We start from the raw sequence: 23,376 nt of genomic DNA on the forward strand, positions 1-23,376 counted from the left end.
TGTTTAATAGGAAAATTTTTGAACCACAACCATGCTTTTCTGTTCATATATTCTCTGAACCTCCACTTGTCACGACTTTGGCAATGACGACCTCTTAAAAATTTCTTATTGTTATTTTGCCCTACTCATTTGAGAGGATAAACCATAACAAGTCTATTGGAAATACTGTAAAAAATGGATTTTACCACACCCAGTTGCAGAAAATATCATACATATAAAGGTGAAGATTAGAATTGTTTTGCTTCTACTGCTCATAGTTGTACTTGGCTCACAATTGACCATGTTTGGAACTTAGTTGTTTTAAGATGATTTTTTGAAAACATTTACCTTAAAATAGTTGTTTATTTTTGAAGTAATTTTATTAAGTGAAATTAAATTAGAAGTAGATGATCTAGAAAACAAGAAGATACATTAAATTACTTATAGGATTTAATACAGCAAAAACATCAGCCAGGCCAATATATGAAAATTAGCAGTCACTGTTAAGTATTACATATAAAGTTATTGCTGGCTATTAAAGAAGCTAATTTCACTGTCATATTATTGTATAAAATTCCAGCTGGGCATTTACATAGGAATGTAGGACACAAGACTGGAAGGATTTCCCCAGTCATTCTGTCCATTTTGCTTTTTATGTCTTAATCTTGCGGTGTTGGCTGCTCACAGCACATTTAATTATTCATTAAAGTAGATCATACTCAAAGGAAAGATTTTTCTAATTGTATCAAAGAACCTTTTTGATAAGTGAAAGGAAATCTTTTAAGTTGCAGATATGCAGGCATGGTTTTTCTTTTAGAAAGCTGTGATTTGTGAGCACGTATGTGCAACTAAAGAGAGTTTAGTACCTAAAGAATTCAAACAGTGCATAATATTTTGGGGAGACTACTGTGTGAAATTATTTGGTTTTGGAAAACATGAGTGTCCATTGTTGGGTTTACACCTAATGAATGCCAAAAGTAATCAATCTGAAGAAATAACTCTGGCAACCAATGTTGTAAATGACTTGGCTGTGTTGTAATGATGTTATAGCCATGATAGACCAGGAAATATTTGAGAGGCAAGGATTTTTCTGGGTGATTTTTTTTTATTGGATCAACTGCATTGTTGGGATAGACATATATCATGTGTTGTAAATGATGCTAGTTTTGGGCTGATTATTTGAAAATGTCTAAAAAACTAGTCTACAAACACACATTTTGATTTGGCCTTAGGATAGTGGGATATAATGTCAACTGGACTGATTCTGCTCCCACCAAACACAAGTAGGGCTTTGCCATTGACTTCAACAAGAACAGGATCCAGGCTGTAAATGAGTTAATAATAGAGGTCTGACCCACAGCCCACTGTTGTCAATGGAGTTCAGTAGACTTGAAGCAGTCTCTAGCTGAACAAAAGAAAGCCGTTTTGTCACTCTATTTCAGTTTGTGTCGTAAATGCTAACTAATATAACAATTCTACTTGAGAACATTCTTTGCTCAGTGCCTCTCTGTCTTGAATAGACAGATAGTACCTTCATTCTGACACTAGATTCAGACAAAGAGAGTTTCACTAGAAATTCAAGAAAGCTCATTTTCTAAAATTGGAACATTATCTGTCATGTGTTACTACTCTGTAATTATGACTATTTTTTCCTGTCACACAGAAACAGATTTTTATAAAAGCCTTTTAATCTAAAAAGGCCAATTAGTTTAAAACAGTGACTTCCATACTTAGATACTCCTTTAGATGCACTGTCTTATGCATAGTATAAATTTAGTAAATTATATGGAAGGGCTTCTTCAGTGGAAACATAAAATATGATTACTACCTGCTTAAGTGTAGAAAATGAACAACATCCATGTTGTTGATTATTAAAAAAATACTAGTTTTGCCATGAGTTTGACATTATGCACCAGAGATTATGTTTCAAACACCTGAAGTCTGTGTGGTTTAGTGATGACAGTAACAGTGAAAAAAGCAAGCCTCCTCCATCCAAACACAGCAACTCTTATTTTTCAGAAAAAAAGAAAAATGAGTGTAAATTGATGGAAGGTTTTTTGTGTCCTGATGGGCTTCTTCTTAGAGAGAAGTGCAGAAACGCAGGGGAAGGCTGGCTAAAATCAAGTACAACTCTTTATGAAATACCATGGGAAAAGTTGAGTGATCTTGCTGAAATTATCCAGATGCCTCCAGGTCGTTATAATGCCATTAGGTTCTCTTTCTGATGCAGAAATATTTTTATTAAACAAAAAATAAAACATCAGCTTTGCAGCTCAGCGGACTGTCATTTAATTTCTGTGGAGATGGAGAGATCATGCAGCTTTACACCCACGTAAGATGGATTTTGTCTAGGTTCTCTCTAGTGACTATGGATGAGGGGATGGGATGTGCTTGGAACTTTGTCCTCATATGATCCAGGTTTAATAATTTTAAATAGAATTTAAGTCCTGATTCACCCAGAGCCACTTAATCATGCACCCTATATTATTTGAATCATCCCACTTGCATCTATAGGACAATTCATAGAGTTAGCGCATTGAATCATCATTGCTAGCTGCAATGCTGAAGTAATGGGAGATCCATCTACACTGTCTTTTATTATTTTTGTTTGATCTTCCAGCCAGGGTGTATTCAAAGGTTCCTGAAATCTGCCATGTTGGGACAAGGCCAGATTCTGGAATCCTTTCCTACAATGAAAAGCACCTTACTGTTTGTGCAGACCCATTTTATTTGATGGGGGCATTCATAGAGGAAAATGAATAAAGGTGGCAAAAGGCACCAATTAAAAAAATTCAATTATTAGTTCTTATCTACTTAAACATTGCTTGACATCACGTGAAGAGGCAGGAGTTACCGTAACTGTAATAAACCTTCTTTTCTTCAAAACTCCATAACAAGATTAGATTGCTGCTAATTATTCTCTTCCGAAATGAAAATTGTTTTTAATGCCCAATTGAAAGACAGGAAGAATTTTGCCAGATACGGAGAGTCACTCACAGTTTTTGTGTTCCAGATGAAAGGATTGTGTCCTCCTATATTAATTTTGGCAAATGAAGATATGCATTTGAAAAAGAATCCCAAGACTGGCAAGGAGGAGATCTTTTTTAGATAGATAAAAATATTTATTTCTAGATGTTGAATAAATAGAATTTATTTGCCTATTATTGACAGTAGTCTGTTTTTCTGGTACACTGTCTTATTGATGATTATTATGGATTTCATTCAACAGAAAATTGCTTCCTTTTAAATAACATCCAATTTTTTTATAGGTCATCTATTTCTCAGAGACATAAAACCCTAGCAGCCATTGTTCCTTACTTTGTCAACTTTGTAAAAATTTAGCGATGGCTACCCATTTGCCATTCAACCATGTGTAGAGAAGGTCTTTTCACTGCATGTTAGACACAGTGTGGATATATGACATGTTTACATTGATACAAATGATACCAGAGTGGACAGAAGACCTGCTCTCTCAGGATGCTGCTTGTAGGTGTTCTGACTGTGCCCTACCACTGGTTTGCCTTGAACAAATTGCTGCCCTTGGATGGAGCATGCACATGACAATGGTATACAGCCATTTTGTGTGGGGCAACTTTATGCTGAAATAGAATGATTTTTACTGGTGTAGGGCTGCTCAGCAGTGTAAAATCAGATTACACAGGTGAAAATGTATAATCAACACAAGCTCATTGTCTGTGCTTTCTTCTGTAGAGCTTTGCTAATTTATACCAGCTGGGAATCTAGTCCTCTATCTCTAGCTCTGTGATGGACCAGTAAAATAACTAAAATCACAGCTTGCCCCTTTGATTTCTGCTCTAGGATGACTTGTACCTACAGCACAAGTTCAGTATAGCTGAAACAGAGCTCTTAATCTTTCTCCACAGTCCCTTGCTTCACATTCTTCATTGATCATTCTGCACAGCACCCTCAGTTTGCTTCTCGATCAGGCCCATGGCCTGTGTGTCACCTTTGAGTCAGACTGGTACCTAAGACTTCACATCCTGGCTCCATTTCAGTCTAGCAGGGATGGTGTGTTGTTGAAACAGGGATGATTCAGGAAATGCATGAGGGGCAAAGTTTTTTTATTTTGGTAATATCTTTTATTGGACTAGCTATATAATTGGGAGATATGTTAGACAAGCTTTTGGGTACACGTCCTCTCCTTTAGGTCTAAGAATGAAGCAAATACTAAGCTGCATGTCTTTAAGATATGATCTCTCTCATCCATCAACACAGCTAAAACGTATCCATGCTCTCACTCTCTTGTATCTTAGTTACTGCAACCTCATTTTCTCCGGCCTTGACTAATGCAATCTTGCCTCTGCCCTTATTCTTTCAGAACCGGTTGCAAAGATCCTTGTTGTTCTTGACAATGTCATCCCATTATTTACTTTCCTATTCTGGCTCCTTTCTTTTTATTGCATCAAACAGAAATTGCCCTCTTATTCCTACATGGACACATGTGTAGTTAGTTATATTGTAAGGTTGTATGTAACTGATTAGTTTATGTCAGTAGTTACTGCTGTTGCTAATTTGCATTTGTGCATAGTTTGGGACTCACTAACTCCTTATTTTCTTGAAGACACAGGAAAGAGGTAGTAGCACATTTGCCTGTTGCTAAGCTCAAACAACAAGCCTCATGGGATGATGTTCAGGGAATGCTCCTTCTTTGGACCGGTCACAGAGGGAATACTGACTAGTATCACTCTCTGCAGAGAACCAACTATCAACCCAAGTACTGTAACAGACTAGAACAATATCATGTGAAAAATACCAAAAGTAATCCAATTACTGCTGTATGCTTTGTATATTAATTTAATGAGGTATGAAACCAAAGTAATTGTAAAACCAGTAGCTGTTTTATGATGATAATACGCGGAGGCAAACCTTGGAAAGATCATAAATAGTCGACATATTTATAGCTGTATTTCTGCTATGTGAAAGGATAAATATTTTCTTTATAGGAAAAAAAAAAATGTTGCTTTCCCTGACTCATGACTTACAGTTGAAATCTACCTGGAAATCATTCACTTAAAGTGGAGAAAGCTATAAAGTTTTAGGACATCTGGGACTAGATGGAATAGATGGTGCAGAAATGGATTTAGGCTCAAGTCCCCCAAAAGAGTTAATGCAGATGGTGGATGGGAACTCTTCCTGATCACTTCCTCATGTGACTTAAGTCTTAAGGATCAAGTGATGGCATGCTTCTAAAGTCAACGTATTAATGGGCACGTCTACACAGGCATTTGTTCCAGGATCAGTTTGCTTGTGAGTAAACTACTCGCAAGTAAACGCTCCCAGGTAGGTGTCTACATATGCAGGGAAGTGGGAGAAGATATGCTGCTAATGGCAGCAAACTGTTCTCACTTCCTGGGGCCCTGCAATGGGCCCCTGCTGCCACCAGGGGAACTTTAGGCTCACCCTGGCTGCTAGCCCCAGGGCTGGCTGGGAGCACCTGGCTAGGAAACAGCTGTCTCCTGGCTGGGGCTGGGATTTTATACCCTCCCTCGATGGCTGCCTGCTGCTGGGGTGGGGACAATGTCCCCCTAGTCCAGCAGCAGGGAGCTCCAGGCCCTGGCTCCCCAGTCAGGGGCAGGGGACTTGGAAAGAGCTGCAGGGGAGGGGCGGGTCCCAGCCCCCTGCCCCAAGATGCCAGTGGGGCAGCTAGCAGCTAGCTCACTGCTAGGTGTCCCACTGGCAGATCAGGAAAAGGGCTGGGACTTACCCCACCCCTGCAGCTGTTTCCAAGCCCTGTGCCTCAATCACCTGATTGGGGCAAGGCGCTGGGACCTGCCCCTTCCCAGGACAGTTCCTTGCCCCTGCCCTGAACATGGGACGGAGGCTGGGGAGCTTGTTCCCTGCTCAGCTCCACAAGCACAGCGCTGGATGGGGTACAGGCTTGGAGCTTGTTCCCCGCTCAGCTCTGCGAACATGGAGCTGAATGGGGAACAAGCTCTGCAGCTTGTTCCTGGTTAGTTGTCTACATGAGCGCTACTGTGCCGTTATTAATCAAAAGTAAATTTGCTACTTGTATTTGCAGGTAGCAAATTTACTCATGATTAGCAAGGTTTACTATGCAGTACGTGTGCACGTCTAGAGGCACATGCTTACTTCACAGTAAACTATGGTACTGCACAGTTAAGCGCCTCATGTAGATGCACCCACTGTCTTTTTCAGGTATCTGAGCAGGGTGGAATGGGCACCGTACCCCACTTAAACACCCAAATACTTGCTCTTCAAGTTCAAGACCCTTCAAGCCTATGGCTATGTGTGTTATTAAGTGATTAGGAGAAGCCTGGCGTTATGGACATTTTCAATCTGACTGGAGTGTGGGGACCTCAGATTATGGCAAACTAAAAAAACAAACAAACCCATGCAGCTGTGGTTATTTTAGCACTACTTTGTAAATCACTTTTAAATCACAATCTGACGCTTTGTTACTGCTGTTAAAATAGTCAGTGTGTTGTGATAAAGCCACAGATATTCTAAAACAATAAAAAATGGAGTCAGTTTGCTTTATTTAACATTTCATCATATGAACTTTAATTGATTGATTAATATGCAGTGAACAAGAGGATTCTGTTCAGTTAGCTGTTGGTGTCCTCTATTGGATTGGCTACATGTCAGTGAGAGAGCTAAATGGTCAGACTGACATTATTGTAAGAAAACTGCAGTGTCAGGGATAGCTCTGAAAAAGCACATTCACTCTGGTGAATTGTTGCTATTGCACAGCAAGCAACTGCATTTTTTTGATTGCTGTATCAATCTCCTCCTTTGTATCACTCACAGTAAAGGGATGCTGCCTGGTTCATTTCAACTCCCAAGTCTGAGTACAGGCAGTCCTCAGACTTACAACACAATTGGTTCCTGAAAACGGTGTCTTAAGTTGAAATATCATAACTCAGAACCAATTTTCCCATAGGAACAATGTTATAAATGGGGAATTGGTTCCTTTATGATGGTCGACACAGCTGTGTCCAGATCAATGCCCCCACAGCGAGCGAGGCTGGGACTGGGGCTGGGGCAAGTGCTGTCCAGGGAGGGGGTGGGGCGGCTTGCGCCACTGTGGGCTGCTGGTCCAGGAGCTGCTCGTGTGACGGCTTGTCCGATGGCTCTCGCCACTGCTCCCACTGCCAGTCTAGGAGGGCATGGGGCGGGGGCCCAGGATCTGCTCAGGGAAACTGGGTCTGGGGCTGCACTCTGGGCAGAAGGCGAAAGGCACTGGAAGTGGAGGCTGTGCCCCCCTGCCTGATAACCCAGCCGGCGCAGAGCTGGCATGAGACTGAGCCGTTGCGCTGCTTCCAGATAAGCGGTGCACAGTGGCGAGAGCCAGCCTGGCCACCCTGCACCTCCCGGATAATCAGGGGCTTTGTCTCAGCTGGGCAAGTGGCGGTAGGGCATGGGGGGGCATGAGCCACCCAAAAACTCACTGCAGCCCACTCATAGTCCCTGCTCCTCTGCCTGCCCTGCCCTGATCCAAAGGGCTATTGCTGAATATTGTAGCACTTAATCTTTAATCTCACAAATTGAAAACAGTAGTAAAAATCCAGACTAAGATTTCCAAAGTACCCTCAGGGAGTTAGATTCCCATTACCCTGCAACAGATTCAAGAGAGAAAATTATACCCAAGTCCATATCTAGTCATCTGAGTGGCCTGACTTTCACAAGGGATGAAGTCCCAGCAGCTCATGTGAAGTCAGCCTCCTATTTTTGAAAATATTAGACACAAATATCAGAAAGAATTTCTGGCAGTCCCTTTCAGCTGTGCCATCTGTAATAAGTTCATAAAGAGGGAAGAAGCAGCAAAACTAAGAAAAATGCTTATACAAGTTATAACTACTCTTCAGGCCTCCATTCTTTCACTCTGTTTGGAGAGTTCTTCTATCATTGGTTTTTAAGGTACATATCTTCCCTTAGGAAAAAATGCTGCCTGAGTGGTGAAGACAGTGGGTTTAGATAGCCTGAATAACACAGCTTTTGCTTCATTTTATGCTTCACTGACTTCTCCAAAGTTTTGTGCAGCGAAGAATTCTGGGCTGGCTTGTTTTGTGAGTGTACCCTAGAAATTTGAGCTAACTTCAGACTTCAAAACTGTCAGCTTTCATTATATGATGTAATTGTCCTTTTTCTTCTGTGGAGCAGGTGATATTGCATGTATTTGTGATAATGCCAGGAGCTGCCAAGTTCAGCATGAACCTTGGTGTATGGTTCTGTAAATGACTCAAATCCTTATTTGTAAGGGAAGCAGGGGTGAGGGGTAGGGGGTGTGCATATTTCTTTCTTTGCTTATTTTTCATACTTACTTTGAATAAATTGGTTGGATTGCTGAATGATGTTATATTCAAGGGGTCCGCTTGATGCAGTCAGTAAATGATGGCAGGGACCTCAACTAGCTGGGCTATTCAGATGGTAAGTTTTCCAAGGTTAAGTGGAATGATGAGACTGGGATAAGTTACAGTTTTTGGGCATGTCCCTGCTGCAGCCAGTGGGGGGTTGCAAAACCTGTTAATAAAACTGGGTAAATATTTGGCTAGTCACCCATACTCTGTTCTAAGCTACTGTACTTCGCTGAGGTAACTACCAGCTAAGGGAACTAGATGAAAGCTAGCAGGGATATGTCTGCATAAGATGAAATCGTTGTAGTGTAGAGATGCCCCTTGTCCATTGCTTTCTGCACTAGCAGAGCCTGGGAATACTGCAAATGTGACACCAGGGGTGTTTGTAGATATGATGGGGGTTTAGTCCTCAGGGTTTCTTTATTCTATACCCCCTAAATTGAAGTGGTGGAGCATAGAATACAACTCTGAGGATGAAACCATTTCAAATTTTCCATCATGCTATGGCAAGGGACCTGATCTTTTTTTTTTTTTTTTTTTTTTTTTTTTTGTCAGAGTCTGCATCCAGGAGGTAAGCTGCTGGTGGGTCAAGTGGTCCTTGAGCTGTGGGGATCTCCGGTCCTTCCCTTCATGGCAGCAGTGCCCCCTGGGACCACCCGGGTGGGCTGCTAGTGGGTCAGGTGCTGCCCCAGCTCGGAGGTAGCACCCTGCCTGATCCAACTGTTCCCCAAGCCTGCCTGGGGAGCAGCACCTGGCGGGCCTCCAGTGGGCAGGCTTAGGGAACAGTTGGATTGGGCCGGGTGCTGCCTCCAACCTAGCAGGCCACCTGAGCCGCCCTCCTGCTGCCCTCTTGCTACCTTCCTGTGCGGCCCCAGGGGCAAACTGGGTCTGCTGGTGGCCTGAGAAGGTGGCAGGGGTGGCACATGGGGCGCTAGAATCATGGGCGAGCTTGGGGAAGTGTTGGATCGGGTGCCTGTGAGGTGGGGCAGCACCCGGCCAGCTAGCAGCTTGCCTGGGCTTCTGGCACCCCGTGCACTGTCCCCACCACCTTCTCTGGCTGCTGGCAAACCAGCCACCCTCCTGCCATCATCCTGTACCGTTGAAGGGGCAAGCCAGCTCATTCCCAGGTGGCCCCAGGCATCCTGCTAACTGCAGGACCTTGCTGAAAGCAGAGGTGGTGAGGGGCCCAATCCTTTTTTTTTCATCAGCAGAGCCTGTCCACCTCTTCTGCAGCTGGGGTTGAGCTGACAGCTGCATCATTGCAATTTGCAACATTGCAAACTAAATTACATGTGGATGTAATTCAGTTTGTAACGATGCAAGCTCATTTTAAAACCCCCAAACTCTTGGAAGTGTACAGTGTGATGCTATTAAGCCAAAAAAGGTGACATTTTCATCATGTGTACATGGCAATAGTGTCACGTGTATAAGCACCCCACAGTACAATTGTCTGAGTCATGGTGCCTTGGTAACCCCTCCATTATGGCTACTATCTTATGCCTATGAACCCAAGCTTCCTGTTAATACAATTAAGTCTCTGGGGTATAATGATATCTTTCCAAACATGAATATGAAATGCAGTCGCTTCATGAATATGAAATGTATGCACAAATGCATATATGGATGTGCAAAATACTTGAAATAATAGCTTTAAATTGCTCCTACTCTGCTCAGCTTTTGCTAATTCTGAAGTCCAATGGCACACATATTGTTATTTGTTTTATCTGCTTCAGTGAGCAAACAAAAGAAATAGGATAATTGTACTATAAAATTGCAGCCTGCCATGAGTGCCATCACACTTTGCAATTAGAGATGGGCCAAGACATGTTCTTGGTGCAGCCTGTGACAGTACCATATTTTTTATTTTATTTTGTCCTTATGGTGAGTTTAGAAGCTTTTGGAATCTGTAAGTCAGCTATCATACTGTGCTACTACTGATCAGCATAGCTATGTTGACAAAAGTCTCTAGTATATGACTGGCCTCAGTCTCTGGCCCTTCTGGTTGCAAAGAAATCCTGCATAATGTGAACTGAACGTATATACACACTGTCTGAAGATAATCTGAAACAGTAGTTCTGAGTAGTGTTAATTGTCAAGGGCATCTTGACTAGTAACTATCAGGGGTGTGCAAAGTGAGCCCTATTTGATTTGGATTCAGATTCGGCCTGAATTGGGGACAGTGATTCAATTAATTGATTTGGATCACTGTCCCTGATTCAATTTGGCCGAATCTGAAGATTCAGTGCTGATTCAGAGAATCAGCCATTTGGACATAGGCTTAGGTTTAAATGTTTTTTCTACATACCATGAGGTACCAGGCACAGCTCATTAATGTTGCAATGCTGGGGCAGATGGAGCATCCCACAGGAGTGCGGGGGGCCCTCCACGTGATTGGCAGCGAACCCTGAAGTGGCCCAGAAGTATTTCCGGTCCACATCCGGGTCCACCAGGGAGCATGCTGGGGGGCCCTCCTGCGCTCCCTTGGCTCAGCGATTGGCTATGGGGGGACCCCAGGTGCTCCACCAGACCCAGGAAGCACCAGTTGCCGAGCCAGAGGGGTGGGGGTCTCCCCAGCGCGCTGCCTGGTGGACCTGGAAGTGGACTGGAAGTGCTTCTGGTCCACTTCTGGGTTTGCAGCTAAGGACGTTGGGGAACCCCTACATTTCTGTGGGACACTCCATGTTCCCTAGCATTGCAGCATTTATGAGCTGCCTGCTACCTAGAGGTATATAGAAAAACCATATAAAGCTGTGGCTATGTCTGAATCGCCAAATCTTTCCAAATCTCTCTGAATCGATTCGTAGGGTTCCAATTTGATTCAGAGAGATTAAAGGGTCCTCTGACTTGTTTCGGATTCAGAAATTCAGCCACTGAATCAGGCCAAATCTCTGCTGAATCGAATCAGGGACTGAAGCTTCGCACAACCCTAGTAACTGTTTAATTGCTGTATATATCACACAGGAATGGAAGTGGATGACCACCTCATTAACAACTACACAATGTATTATGACTAGATTCTTTGTGACAGCACAAATTGATGAAACTTCAGCGTAGATGCATATATTGGGGGAGCAACATTGTTTTCCCTTCCAGTTTGATCCCTGTGGGAGATACAAGGAAGACCCCAGGAAGTTTTTGGACTACAAATTTATTTTTTTCATATTGTCAAGCAATGGTAGTGAATTTAGGAACCCTATTTCTTATTTAGCAGTTCTGATTTCTTAGGGTTTCCAAAGGCATATTTCCAACTGAAATCCAGTGAGAGTGGGGTCTTTAACTTTCTTTAACTACTTTGAATATTACCACCTTAATGTCCATCTCAGCCCCTTATACAAACAAGTAGTAGAGATATGGGGAAAAACAATGATTAAAGAAAAAAACAAAGTGACTTTGGTTGCTAATGCAGCTAGAGACCTTGTTGAAATCCATAGCTTATTTCCCTTTTATATTTCAGTAAAATACAGAAAATCAATTTTGTCTTCCAAAACTTACATACTAATATAAATATAGAAAGACCTGGTACAGCTAAATAGCACACATTGATAGTGTGTGATATACAGGGAGCATGGGTAAAATGAAGAGCTTGGGAGTCACTAATTACTTGCACTTAAAAACTTTATTTGTAGCTCATGAGAATCACAGAAATATCTGTGCTAAGCAATAAATGGCAAATAATGTCATGGGAGGGAATAGCCTCAATTAAAAAAAAATACTTTTTATTGAGTGTGTTGACACGTGGGCATTAAAGATGCATTAGCCCAATTTAAGGCATATTAAGGGCACATGTCTACACATGCACACTCTTAATGTGCCTTAAAAATGGTGATTTTAAGTTAATCCTGCCTAAACTTGATACCTGCATAAAGCAAGTATCAAATTTAGGCATGATTAGTTAAAGCGCATTAACACATGTGTAGACATGTTAATGTACATTAAGGCAGGGACTTTAGTGCTGGGTCTACCCAACCACTAGGGCCAGCCAAAGCCCAACCCCAGGGCACCTGACTGGGAGCCTCCCTTCCCCCAGGGCTGGGCTGCCTCTGTGGTAGCCCGTAGCTGCAGCTGAGGGCTATAAATCCTGTGGCCATTTTGTGTCCTGGGGCACACTTCACAGGACTTTCAGTACTGAAGTTCCTGTGTGTCTCCTGGAGAGGACCCAGGCTGTTGTTGCTAGTCCTGTCTACTAGACATATTCATGCTGGAACTATGCCAGGTTTTAGTGCCCTAGGACCCAGGCCACAATTCTGCAGTGTACACCAGCAGGGGCAGCCTGGCTGAGCCTCTGCCCCAGCCTGACCCCTCTGGTGTTATCTCATCGGTGAAGGGGCCCTTGGGTGTTCAGTGCCCTACCCTGCCAACCATCATGGCTGCTGCATCCACTGGTAGCTCAGGGAGCCCTGGCCAGTGGCTGCCTCATCTGCTCTGCACCCCCAGCCCCTGCCACGAGGAGCAGCCAGCCAGGACACTGCCAGTGCTAGCCCCTCGAGGGGAGGGCAGGGGGGAGGTGGGCAGGTGCTGTCCTGCCATAGATTGTGGGCTATGGACACTGGGTGCACCTAGTCTCCGTCACCAATGGGGAGGCTCGCTCTGAGCCGCAAGTCTCACCAGCCCTGGACACAAAATAAGTCCCACAGTGGGGGAGGGCCCTTTCAGTCCCCGCCCTGCCCCTGTTTTTGGTTCTGGCCCTTGCCCCTGGCCCATACCCCAGCCCCTGCCACCCCTCCCTGCCCAGCTCAGCTACACTTTCCTAACCCCGGATTCCCCTCAGCCCCCCACAGCATGCAGGAGAGGCAGGACACAGGTCAAAACTTTATTGAGCAGCCCGTGCCCCTGCACCTGGGTGGACACACACAGCCATCTCACATGCTGAGGAAGGCATTGATACTGGTGGCAATGTCCTCTTCAGTAGTGGGGGCAGGTAGCCCTTCAGGTGGTGATGGAGGTTGCAGAGAAGGCTAAGCCTGCCCCTCACACCATTGTAGCTCAGGGTCCTGAACCAGGAATGTAAGTGTGCCCAGGGCACCAGAAGGATCATCATCATCAGAGTTTAGTGGCTTGGGCACCCTTCATCCTGCACAAACAGCTCATTGCACACCACCCAGGGTACATGTAACAGGAACATGCTCAGGATACAGTGATAGCATAGGGGCAGCAGCCCCGGGGTGTCTCTCCAGAGAGGCCCCCTGCATGTAGGGCAGGGGTGCACTCAGATAATTGTTTCAGTTGTCTGGGAGCCCTGGGTGCCCTGAGCCCAAGTGCCATGGGCTGGGCAGCAGTGTGACAGAGCAGCTGGCTTGCGAGGAGAGAAGGGGGAGTGGGGGAGTGGGGTCTGAAGCTGCAACAGCAGGTGCTGCTGCTGCCAGCAGCCTGTCCTGTCCTGCTCTGGGTAGGGGGCAGGGGAGGCAGGCTGCCTGCTCCCAGCACCAAGAGGGCTGCTGGCCCCAGGACAGCATGTGGGGAAGGGGTGGGGGGGGGGAATCAGCCAGCAACTGCCTGGGCCTGGGCCTGGGCCTGGGCCTGCCCAGCCAGCTTACCATGGTCCCTGGGGACAGTTGACTTCTGATCTGAACCTGGGCAGCGCATGACCCCTGGTACAGAACATCTTACCTCTGAAATGTTGCACACTCTCACAAAAGCTTTCTGTCTCTTGCCACTGAAGGGCCAACATCTAGATGTGGGGGACAGCCCTCCAGCCCCACCGGAGATGCCATCTCAGGTTCATTACCACCCACCATTGGAACTGGCCAGGAGTGCTTCCCTGCACCAATAGTGCACAAAAGACGGACAGTCCTGCTCCAGTGACTGGTGGCAGTGGAGGAGCAGGAGGCACAGGAGCAGACATGAGAAGTGCAGGAGCAGGCCTGGTAGGCAGGGGACATCACCTGGGAGGAAGTGTTGGACCAGGTGCTGAGGAAGCACTGGGCATGAATGAAAACCTGGAGCAGCAACGGCTGGAGCAGCTTCAGCTGCAAGGGGACGCTGACTACCAGGTCATCCATGCCCTCCTGACCTTGGCAGTGGCCATGTCCACCACAGCCCAGCCCCTAGCCACAGCTCTGCAGCTGGTCCCCACCCTGCCCTGGGAGGAAGCTTTCCAGTGCTTCCTGGCTGCTGCAACCCCTGGCCCAGCCCCAGCCCCGGCCTTGAGTCCACCACCACCTGCCTGAGCCCAGCCCTGCTGCTCACCCTGAGGCCATATGCTTGAGCACTAGGAGGTGCCAGATGTGGCACCACAAGGACATACTGGCCCTGGACTGGGGCAGGCAGAGGGAGAGATGCCCACCATGGAGGAGCACTGTCTGGCATTGCCCACAGACAAGTCCACTGCCCACTGTGGTTGCTGTGGCTCCTGGACCAGTGGGGGAGGTGGGCAAGGCTGGGGTGCTGGGCACCTGCTTCCACACTCTGCCCGTAGGTGGTCCCACCCTATGACCCCCCACTCTGGGACTCACAGATAGAGACTGAGACTCTTGTAAATAGTTTGATACTGGGGAGAGGGTTTTTTATATGTGGTGGGTGGAGAGGGTGGTGGAGGGGCACTGTGTGTTGGGGAGAGATGGGGGAGGAGGCTCTATATGATGAGGTGAGGTGGGGAGATGTGGTGGGGGTTGTGAGGGCAATAAAAGTGTTTTGTTTCAACCACGTGTGTGTCCTGAGAGTGGTGCTGGGGGTTGTGGGGTGAGGGTGTGGGGGTGTGTGGGTGGTAGGACAGGCAGGCTGGAAGGGGGAATGCAGGAGGAGGGGGTTGGCTAGGCCTCCTGTAGCTAGTGCCCTGGTCCCCACTGGTGGGCGCATGGCTGTTCTGGGGCCTGGGGGGAGGAGAGGTTAGTTATCCATCCACAATAAGTTTATTGCTACAAAATATGTTTATTTTCTAACTTGAGAACTTTCTGTACCATTTTTGAATGCTTTAGAATTTGGAAGCCCTTTGGAAATGAGAGTTTTCTGCCTCTGCTGTAAGGCCATACTGTTGTTGCAGATAGAATGCAATTGCAAATCGAATACAATTGTTGAAATGATTTGTGTGTTACACTGTTAAGAACAGACTACATAATGGATTCCTTTTGTTCCTTATAACTGCTTTCATCCACTGTATTTCAGCACATACTTGTGGTGCTTTCTTAGGTGTCAATGCTCAGTTACTCTGTTCCTAAGGTTGGTGTAGTTATAGGGGACGGTAATTTGAAGTCTCCTTTGCCCTTCTATATTCTGAAACCTTTCAAGGGTCTGCTCCAGACTCTCATGTAGATTAGAGCACATCTATATTGTGCAAGACTATTCTATTGGATTGCATCATTTGGGCCCAAGAAATAAGCTATAGCCAAGAGTACTGAAAATGGGCTCAGAGCAGAGGCTTCACCAGGGCTTCCTGTTGTATAAGGAGTATTCCAAGGGACTTATATTTGTACATCTTAAAGGTCCTTCCTATGGCCAGGTTAGGATATGGTATATAAGGTTCCAGATATTTAGGAAAATGCCTGTAGCATATATTGATATTATTTATGCTCATTATTTTCCATTAAATGGCAATTTTCCATTAAATGATATTCAAAGTCCAATTTGACTTTATGACATTTCCCAACTATTTCTTTTACAAGACCGAGTGAAAAATATGTAGAAAGAAAGATACCAGAATTTCAATACCTAGTGGACCAAGGCTTTTGTTTCTAATAAATGGACAAGGCCCTTTAAGCCCAGTGATTAATTTGATGGTTCTTTTCAATTTTATCAGCTCAGTCTGTGACATTATTCTTTAATCTGTATGGCTCTATCTTTCATTAAAAATGAGCCCAGTGACAACCAAGTAATGCTGCTCAAAATTCAATTGCTAATCTTTGCTGGTTGGGCATTTTTCTATAATTGCTTTTCAGGAGTTTTTTGTACTAGTTGTTTAGTGCAGTATCTATGGCAGCATTTTGGCTCCTGGATACCTTAATCATATGGTTTATGAGTTAATGCAAATATCATATAAGGTAAGAATGAATTGTTGATGGTCAGGATTTATAATAAGCATCTTTCTTTTGCTTTTGTTGCTACATTAAATTATGGCCTTTTGAAAAGGGGTCTCTAACTTCTTTACTCTTTCCTGGAAAGCATATTTAAACAGGACTTTCTTTTTTGCCTAAGTCCTTATTTTTCCTGTCAGTGGTTGGCACCTTGATGAAGATGGCTGTCAAGTCAAAACAAATCATATTTTTTCCAGAATGGGCTGCCAAATCTGACTTACGGGATGTCAATCTGTTGCCAGATCTGTCAGCATAAAGTTCAGATCATAGTTAAAGTTAACTAGTGCCAGTAGAATTAACTGCCTCACAAAAAGCCTCATAATATGGCACAAAAATGATTTTCACTGGAAATAAATTATGCAAAGAGTTAATCTTGCTGCCAGAACTGATGCTGCCTTTTCAAAACTGTCTTGAATTCACAAACATTATTGATTGGTTGGAGTCTGACCTTGAAATGGGTTAAGTCTATGTCTGTGACTATTTCTTTGTAATTATCTGCCCCTATGATGCAATATATAAGCTGAAGGACATGACTGCGACATACTCGTGGTAAAAGGACTAAATATTTTTCCTGTGTAGACAGTAGCTGCTTGATACACTTTTCTGTTAGGGTCTTATGATGAACAAATTGAAGAGGTTTGGAAACCAGATGCTGTCTCAAAACTTCCCTGAGCATCTGAGGTTTCCTCTGTTTCTGTCTTAAAGTAGTCTTTGGGGTTAGGGACAGAAGTTACACATAAACTGGTTTAAGTAACCTGTAACAGAACAGAAATTCAGAACATAAACCAGTTTCAAAATGGCCGAAACTAGTTTAACATAAATCCGGCTGAATGTAGTGTCAGACTTAACTGATTTGGGTCAAACTGGTTTATGCAGCTTCTGTCCCAGACCCAAGGGACTTCTCAGCAGGGTGTTTATCCCCGGTAACACTGTCCTGAGGAGTGGCGCTGAGCTCACCGTTTCATTGTGGACTTTTCCCCGTACAGATCTCTTGACTCTCTTGGTTCTTCTCTGCCTTAAACCTTGTGTAACCACTTAAGCAGGAACAAAATGGTGCCAAGTAAAATGGAAGCTATTGTGTTTCAGGTCCTACTCTTGGCTTATTGTCCTTACTGGCTGGTAAGACCATTTCAGCCATGAGGCGATTACCTTAGTGAAATAAGGGGATAAAATTCTTTGCAGTGGGAGCTACAGGGTCAGAGGCTGAGGAAGGGAATCCTGGGTTTATGGTCCAGGAAAATATAAATGTCTCTCTTTTTTTCCATTGTAGCAAAGGAGAGGAGGCTTCTTTCATTTCCTTCACATGTGACAGGGGCTAACACCGTGGTGTCATGTGTCTTTGCTGGAGAGTACATCAGGCAACTCTTTAACAAGTTTGGACAATGCACGGGGAAAGGTTTAACAACTACAGATCTTTCACTAATCAGTTAGCTGAGCAGTGACTGCTCTCCCACTGTGTCCTGGTGACTCTGGGAATCCTTATGCAGAGACAATAGACCTCTCCATGCCCCCAACAGAGGACAGTGCCTGAAAGACACAACTGTCCCCCATGTCATATTTATAGGTGATTAGATCTGCTTAGTCAATATGTAATTCATTACTCACCACAAACACCATACAAACATAATTACAAATAAACACAAGGTCTGAACAAATGCTGATATGGGTCAAAGACAGAGGTAAGATTTGGTAAGCAAATGGATAGGGATAAATGCAAAGAGTTTAGGCTTATTGTGTCCAACTGAGTAGAGGGTAATTCAATTCAAATTCAGCTAGCTATCAAAAAGGATAATGGAAGACTCCAATTCATAATTTGAAATTGCTTCATGAACAGAACTTATTGCTCTTTTCTATGGAGGGAGCTGTAAAGTAAAAAATGTGATGTTTAAGTTATTCATGCTATTCGGTTCCAGACTGAAAAAAAATAGGTTTTATGGTTTTTCCTATATTATCATCTAAGCTCAGATGAGGGCTGCAAGCTAAATGAGGTTATAATACTTACTGGAAAACTTTCAAGCTTAATATGCATTTAGCATGCAATGACTACTTGTAAAATGATTTCTCTTTTGCCTCCTTACATTGCACACCGTCACAGTATCATTTCAGCTCTCCCAAGAATCTACAGATAGTTTAAGGTTTCATTAATAGATTGGGAACCATCCTGCCTCATTGCCTGCAGATTTGTTCAGCTCTGCTATGCCACCAGGCATAAACTGTGAAGATTATAAAGCAATGTAGACCACTTCCATCTCTAGCTTGCTGACCTGGGTAGTGTTTATGGTTGTGCCTATTCTAGACTTAGTTAAAATTCCCTGTGTCGCTACAGACCATGCAACTCATCTGGTGGCAGATAGTGGGGCAGCAGTAATGTAGACCAGCCATCAGCACGGTGACCACTACCTCATCAAAAGCTGTGGTGTTCGAGTCTAGACAATGTGCTAGGGAGCACCTGAGACCCCTATCTGCACAAGTACTGCCACTGCTGTGCCAATTGCTGGAAAAACATTGATGTCATGTTCTGAGGAAAACTTACTGTCTTCATAATCTCACATTTGTTCTTAGGTCTGTGTGAAATGATTCAGGGGAGAGTCAGTCTGGTTCTTAAGGAACAGGAATCCAGAGAAAATGAAACCTCACAATTAACTAGGTAGGTAAGTTACTGTAATATCATCACTAGCAGTCTAGCACTTTTCTCGCTAGTTGTTTATTCACTGTGTACCTCTCAAGAAAGAATACATTTGGAAGGGTGCTTTGTTTCATAGAATCATAGAAAATGAGGGTTGGAAGGGACCTCAGGAGGTCATCTAGTCCAACCCCCTGCTCAAAGCAGAAGCAGCCCCAACTAGATCACCCCAGCCAAAGCTTTGTCTAGCCGGGTCTTAAAAACCTCTGAGGATGGCGATTCCACCATGTCTCTGGGTAACCTGTTCCAGTGAGAGTTTTTCCTAATAATCAACCTAAATTTCCCTTTCTGCAACTTGAGACCATTCCTCCTTGTTCTGTCATCTGCTACCACTAAGAATAGTCCAGCTCCATCTTCTTTGGACCCCCCCCCCCCCCACACTTAGGTAGTTAAAGGCTGCTATTAAATCCCCCTCAATCTTCTCTTCTCCAGAGTAAATAAGCCCAGTTCCCTCAGCCTCTTCTCAGAAATCATGTGTCCCAGCCTCCTCACCATTTCTGTTGCCCTCCACTGGACTCTCTCCAATTTGTCCACATCCTTTCTGTAGTGGGGAGCCCAAAATTGGACACAGTACTCCAGATGTGACTTCACCAGTACAGAATAGAGGGGAAGAATCACCTCCCTTGACCTACTGGCAAAACTTCTAACGAGTGCAGCCCAGTATGCCATTAGCTTTCTTGGCAACAAAGGCACTGTTGTCTCATATTCAGCTTGTTGTCCACTGTAACCCCCAGGGTCCTTTTTGGCAGAGCTGCTACCTAGCCAGTCAGTTCCCAACCTGTACTGGTGCGTGAGATTGTTCCTCCCTAAGTGCAGGACTTTGCATTTGTCCTTGTTGAACCTCATGAGATTTATTTTGGTCCAGTCTTCCAATTTGCTGAGGTTTCCAAATCTTAGTCCTACCCTCCAGTGTTTCCTAAGTGGAACTGCCAATATTGCCTAACCAGTCTTCCTGGCAATACTGGCTCTGTCTGTTTACAGATTTTGAGAGAGATGTGAGCAACTGAATGACTAAAGAGGGCCATAAAGCTTATCCTTTCAAATCAGGATCAAGGACCACTGAAGTGTAGTCTGGGGAGTTGGTCAGTTATAGCTCACACTTCAAATCCAAACATGGAACAGGTATTGGACTATTGACAATTGATGTTATTCTTCCTAGATGCTGCATTTAGGGGTTGTCTACATAGAGTCACTATGGAAAGTTTTTCCAGATTAACTTCCAAAGTAAAGGAAGCTAAATGGAATTAAGGGCACTTTGTTCTGAATAAAAAAATATACATAGGGTTTTCATATTATTTAATCAATTTAAAAAGTGAATTTAGATTAGTGTTCCTGTTTCTCCCTGGAGGACAAGGAGAAAGACAGGACTTCACTAACATGCCTATTGAATATTGGAAGGTGGGACAACTAAGTGGTTTCCTATCTTTTTACAAATGATTATGCCAATAGTCAAGCATGAAGAATAGGATGCTTAGGGGATTGCATGGACAACTAGCTAAGAATGTTGCTTTTAAGAATGTGCTCTGTTAGTGTGTGCATCTATTCACGTGCTAAATAAAAAATAATGACGAATATAGGCCTCGCTGGACTATTGATTAATATAAGCACTGATCAATGCATAAGCAACTCATATAAAGGCTTTACTGAGATCATTGACTGAAGCAAGCCTCACTAAAGGATGATCCCATATCATATCACCAGGGTACCTGTGACAGGCAGCAGAGCATTAAAATTGATTGATAAGGTTGAAATTTCTTCGGCAATCCTTCACAGTCAAGGATTATTGTCTTCTGTGATTGTCTTATCTGCAGGTCCAAAGATGGCTGACGAGGCCAATCCAAGATTGAGAGACTCTGCTGCAACTTGGGTATGTGTTTCCATGTGGGGTGGGTGGCTCCAGATTCATGATTTGGTCCCCGTACACTGTTTCTGCTGCTCCTGCCTTTCCACTACCTGTTGTTGTAAGGTTTCAAAGTATTGAGACCCTTGCAGCAGACTCTTCCTCCATTTGGAGGAAGGTTCAATAAGGCTGATAAAGGTGGTGCCAAAATGTCTAAAACATATCTGATGAAGTCAAGGATTTTGTGGGTGTTATCTTTTATTAAACCAACTGCATGAGATGGACTCACAAACTTTTAAATCAATGCATTCTTCAAATGTTCTTTTGATATTCATGGCAGGAAGTCTGAGGATTAGGGTAATTTGGTAGAGGTGTTGATTGTTATCTAAAGGCCTGATATAAACAGAACTGCTTATTTCATGTAAAGGGGAGGCCTAGAAATCTTTGGAATTTCCATTAGGCTTTGAAGATGCAATCAACTGTGAGCTATGCCTGTACCTTACCATGAGCATCCAGAATGAACATCTTATAATCCTCCAGGCAAGTGTGTCAGTGAATTGGTGCTTTGTAGGTAATCTTTCTGGTTGAGCTGTTTGCCAATGAAGCAGACTGTGTGGTTATTCTTTTGGAGTAGCAGACATACAACACCCTGACAGAGTGCTCATCCACAAAGAACTATACTAGGGGTGGGCCATTATTGAGGGCAGAGGGCTGCTTACTAAGTTTTGGAGAGATATCAAAGGCTGCAGGGGTGGCCCCACCCCCGCTAACCATATTGGGACCAGAAGTTCTGCCCCCAACCCCTGACCTTTGCCACCAGAAGTCCCTCCCCTTGCCCCAGAAGTACTCCCTTTGGGAGGAAGGGTGCTACAATCTTGAAACTGGAAAAAAATCCCAAATCATATACAACAGAATAAAACACCTACTATAACTTATTTTAATTTTATTTAAAAATATTTTTGTACTGATTTATGTGTTTATGAAGTGTATCTAGAGGGGACTGCATAATAGCTCAAAATACAGTCCTACTGTATGTTGTGTGTGGGTGGTAAGGGGGTGTATGTGGTGGGGTGTGGTTGGGGAGTGGATGTGTGTGGGGGGGGGTGTGGGTGTGGTGGATGAGTGTGGGGTTATGGTGGGTGGGGTGGGAGAGAAAGAGAGACTGGGCGGGACTGCCATCTCCATCGCATGTGGCTCTTGCAGATTGCATGTGAGCTTCATGTGATGCAGCCAGGCAGACCCTGTGCCCAGGCTCTGCACTCCTGCCACCCCGCCCTGGGTCTCTGTCGGTTCCAGGGCACCTGCACAGGCTCCACGCCCACCTGCCACCGCCATTTCCCTGCTTTCTGTCCTGCACACTTGCCCACCATGTCCCCCATGGCCCCTCTGCTGCTCCCCACATCACTTCCTGCAGCTCCTGCCACTCCCCACACCGCTGCTGCTTTCCGGGCTGCTCCCCATGGCCTCTGCCACGTCCCGCACTGGTTCCTACAGCCACTGCCACTTCCTCCACTGCATCCTGCGGCCTTGCTGTTCCCTGTGCAGCTGCCACTTCCCCCACCATTCTCTGCAGCCCCTGCCATTTACTGTGGCTACTGCCACTCCCTATGCTGCTTCCCGTAGTCTCTGCTGCTCCCTGCAGACTGCTCCCCTGCATTTTCCCTCCATCCCCTGCCTGCTGCTTCCTGTTCTGGCTCTAGCCCAGTCCGGCCAGCACCACACAGCTCCCAGCTGCTAGGCAGTTCTCAGCGGTTTCCCCACTTCCCTCTGTCTGATCTTATCTTACTTTTCACTCAGACGAAGGGAGGCGGGGAATGACTCCAGGGTTGTGAGGCCAGAAGCCGCAAAGACTTCTGGTTCGGGGCTGGGATGGGAGGGGGGTGAAGGTTGGAGCCGGGCAGGCCTTGCTGCTTAGCCACTGGGTCCTGCTGCCAGCCCCCCCGGGTCCTGCTGCTGTTGGCACCTGTCATCTTTGATAGGCAGCCAGGGGCAGATAAAAATTAATTTTCTAAAATTTTTAGGGGTCCCGCGGGCTGGATATATTTTGCCTGCCACTGAACTACACTGAGCAAGAGAGAACATGGAAGAACAACACTGGTGACCCTGGGAACAACAAAGGACACCAGTTCTTTTTATTTATATGCTTAAGCTTTGATAAACTGGAGTCAACATAAAAAGCTCAATCACAATTTAAGCTTATACAATGACTTGGGGAACTTATTTTAAAACATGAATTTTGGGTTGATTTTACAAAGTTATTGTGCAGTTGTTGTGAAATCATAAATGCATCTCTTTCAATACACATCCACAATGATGTCCAGACCAGTCATTAAATCTTAATGGGAGGCTTTGGAAATGGAAACTGATTGTGACACAAGGTGGCTCCTGCCCTAGAAAACCATTTCTCTCCTATCTGCCTTCAGGTGACCAGAGGTTGGAGTGGTGTTAAGTTACCAAAGAAAAGGGCATAAATATGGGGACCCCTCACAGAAATATGCAGGAAGTTTTAGGCAGTTGAGGGAAAAAGATAAA

General features: G+C 44.6%; 1 long non-coding RNA gene across 1 annotated transcript in view; it reads left to right on the forward strand.

The window, feature by feature from the left end:
- LOC109281366 (uncharacterized) overlaps positions 1-23,135 on the forward strand; it is a 79,389-nt gene extending 56,254 nt beyond the window's left edge. The window contains exons 2-4 of the long non-coding RNA XR_009461385.1: positions 18,884-18,968; positions 20,816-20,871; positions 22,866-23,135. This is a non-coding gene — a long non-coding RNA (uncharacterized LOC109281366). The remainder of the gene's footprint in view (positions 1-18,883; positions 18,969-20,815; positions 20,872-22,865) is intronic.
- The last annotated feature ends 241 nt before the right edge of the window (positions 23,136-23,376 follow it).

This window comes from Alligator mississippiensis, chromosome 4 (assembly GCF_030867095.1).
Source record: "Alligator mississippiensis isolate rAllMis1 chromosome 4, rAllMis1, whole genome shotgun sequence".
NCBI classification, from domain to species: Eukaryota; Metazoa; Chordata; order Crocodylia; family Alligatoridae; genus Alligator; species Alligator mississippiensis.